The 3,212-nt window shown below is 42.7% G+C and overlaps 1 long non-coding RNA gene across 1 annotated transcript; it reads left to right on the top strand.

The window, feature by feature from the left end:
* Positions 1–679: 679 nt before the first annotated feature.
* On the top strand, positions 680–1,719 carry LOC125201265. The gene is made up of 2 exons (XR_007172857.1): positions 680–1,206; positions 1,454–1,719. It is a non-coding gene; the product is annotated as an uncharacterized LOC125201265 (long non-coding RNA).
* The last annotated feature ends 1,493 nt before the right edge of the window (positions 1,720–3,212 follow it).

The following is a 3,212-nucleotide window of genomic DNA, read 5'->3' as shown; positions in this document are numbered from 1 at the left end:
TCACTCCTAATTCACCTTCATTCTCAAAACCCCTTCTTCACAGAATATCAAAGCAGCGGCGCTTACGCCCTTCTTCCTTGCCACCTCTCCGGCGAATCGCCATCTTCGGCGTCGCCGGAGCTCTCTCTTCCTTCCCCTGCAACCTTTTCTCTTTTCATCACTTAATCCCAAAACAAAATCCCTAAATTAAAATCACATCGAAGAACCCGGCGGCTTCTCCTTCTCGTGCTCGCCGCTGTTCCGGTCGGCGCCTCCTCTGCGTCGCCGGCAGCGCATAGCACGCACCGCCGCTGCTCCATCGTCCTCTCTCTCCGTCCCTTCTCTTCCTTGGCGGAATCGCGCCTCACCTGCGTCGCCGGCGAACTCGCCTCAGCGTTCTCCGACGAGCGCTCTCCGTCCAGCGCCGGCGTCCTCGGCGAACCCAGCAATAGAGAGGATGCATCGCCTCCTTTTCTCTCTCTCAGCCACGGCCTGCAGCTGCTCCGTGGAAATTTTCGGACTTCGCCGACGCTCGCTCGTCGCCCGGCAGCCCCTCCGCCTAAGCTAAGCTTCCTCCCCTTCCCCTTCTACTCAAATTCTAACAATAAAAACGAAAGCTTTGGGGCTCTCTAGTGCTTATTGATTCGAAACTTGGCTGTACTTAATCACTGGAAGGAGCTTGCCATTGTTTTTGGTACACTTAGTCTTGTTTCTATGATTGTCATACTTGTGGTTTACTGATTTAGGAGTATCCCATACTTGACTAAGCATTGGTACCATCTGTTGATGTTCGGTTCTTTATGCTTGCTACTGTTATGACTATTCTATTGAGCTTCTATGAATCTAAGTTATTGGCTATCTATTGTGGTTGATCTACATGATGCGATGAAGATGGTTGTTGAGGTTGTTACCTTACTTTGATTATTCCTCTTGGAAGGAACTGATGTCCTGCCTCAAACTCTCCTCCTTGCTCCTCCTCCCTTCCTTGCTATTCTCTTGAATATTTGGTGAAATTATAGTGTTGAGAATGAGGGGGTGAGAAGGAGATTGGGGTTGTTTATATAGTGCTAAGCTATTGGAATCTATGTTTGAGACTTGGAGGCAAAGGCTCCTATTTTGGGATTGCTAGCTCTTTCTCTTTCGAGCTTGATGATTGTGAGATTCTTGCCGTTTTGGTGATTGTGGCTGATCTTCTTGGCTGATTTCTCGGCCTTGATCGACGGGGAGGTGAGAGTTTGACTCATCTTCTACTTTGGGCTTGTGTAGGAGCTCTTTCTCCTATGCCTTCTTTGTCTTGAATCTCTTTTGATGTTAGATGAAGTGGTGACAAAAATTGGCTTACCTCATGCTCTATCTTGTAGCTCTTCTAGCTGCACTATTCACCTACTTGCTCCATCTCTTATTTAGCTTGTGCTTCCCTCCTTCTTTACTTGTGTGTAACTTTCTAACCCCCAATTTGGTGTAAACTTTGTAGGTACACGGAGGCATTCTTGGAGCTTGTGGAGGGGAGCAAAATCGAGAATAAGAATGAGAGGGAAAGAAAGAAGATGCTCCTCTTGAGCTCATTTGGTTCTATCCCCAATTTAGTTTGCTTCCAAACTTGAGAACTAAAGAAGTAGGATAGATAGTGTAGAATAGGTGCATGTTGATTTTATCACACTTGCCGGCATGTACTATTTCCATCATCCATGTATTTTATTCCTCAAAAACTATCTAATACAAGCATAGTTTTTACTTTTATCCTTGAACTTTATCTCTTCCAATCGTCCTTTCGTCAATTTTTTTTTACTCTAAAACTAGCGCACGAAAACTCGGGATGTTACATTCTATCCACCTTAACAAAAATTTCGTCCCGAAATTTGCGTTGCTCTACTCGAAAAGCCCGGGGTAACGCTCCTTCATCTTATCTTTCAACTCCGAAGTGGCTTCTTCTTGCCCATGGGGCTTTCTCAGTACTTTCACCGAAGTGATAAACTTATTCTTTAACTGTTGCACTTTTTGTCCATGATTAATTTTGGCCTTTTCTCGTAGCTCCCTTACTTCTATTCGTTATACGCGTATCCATCGATCAACTATTCTTATCTAATCCGTGTGGCATGATCGAGGTCGTTGGGTGGATCATATTTACTCATGTCTGTCCATCATGACTTATTTCTGAAAGCTATGTGAAAAGGATCAAGGCTTCGCCTTCGTTGAGAGTTTCGCATTAGGAATTTAGTCAAACAGTCTTAACTTGGATGATACTGAATTTAGATTGATGAATTACTGAAAAGAAATCCTTGTCTTGGAAGAGTACTCAAATTACTCAAGGTGGCAAGAATAACATCTCTGGTGTGACTCTGTGAATTAAAATTGCCAACTCGCAATGATTGGTTTACAAGGAAACTGAGACTAAGTTCAACTGAACTCATCACGTCCCTTCGGAGGATTACATGGGTTAAGAGGTTTCAGCTAAACCACAGAGCTCGAAAATTTCCTGAAAGAAATCAAACATGTCTTGGAACGAATTTAACTTTAAATTCTCATAATAGGCGTCAAATGAAATGGTCAATTCGACCGTTCTGATTCGAAAAGATCTTGATAACAATGAATTATGGCTCAGCCACGTTAAGGTCTAGAAGAATCGGGCATAGAAATGTAGGCAACTGCCATGAAATCGTGCTGACTTTTCTCCAATAATGTCAAAGCTAGCAAAGATGGAATCATATTGGAGAATTCTCAAGTTTTCCAAAAGAAATTTCCCAGACGGAACAATCATATAGTGGAATTGAACAGGAGAAAATTTTATTCTTGCAAGAAAGAACTTGCCACACATGTGTTTGCAAAACAACCAGAGTTGACGGAAGTTCCAAGAAGAATGCGTCACTCGTTAAGGTTCTGAAGACAAACAACTTTAGAATACAATGCGATTGGGCTTGCGAAGTCAAAATATCGCTCGTACTGAGTAACAAAAGTTGTCGCCAACCGGCATGCCTGAAAAATATAAGAGCAAAGCTCGTGCTCGTGGAAACTGAAAGTGAATAGCGATCTGATGTACCCAAGATAAGAAATGACACATTGATTTGCGATACAAGTAGCTCAGGGTATCTGAAAGAAAATTTCTAACTATGATCTTTGAATCGAAATTGAGTCAAAATTTTCATAGAAAGAGGGGAGTTTTTTTTGGCACCTTGCTTTTAAAGAAAACGCAGGTCGATCAAGAGTGTTAAACAAACAAGAAGACACTTCTATCA

This window comes from Salvia hispanica, chromosome 1, assembly GCF_023119035.1.
Source record: "Salvia hispanica cultivar TCC Black 2014 chromosome 1, UniMelb_Shisp_WGS_1.0, whole genome shotgun sequence".
Lineage (NCBI taxonomy): Eukaryota > Viridiplantae > Streptophyta > Magnoliopsida > Lamiales > Lamiaceae > Salvia > Salvia hispanica.
The sequence above is the reverse complement of the archived record's forward strand: the minus strand, read 5'-3'. Positions and strand labels throughout refer to the sequence as shown.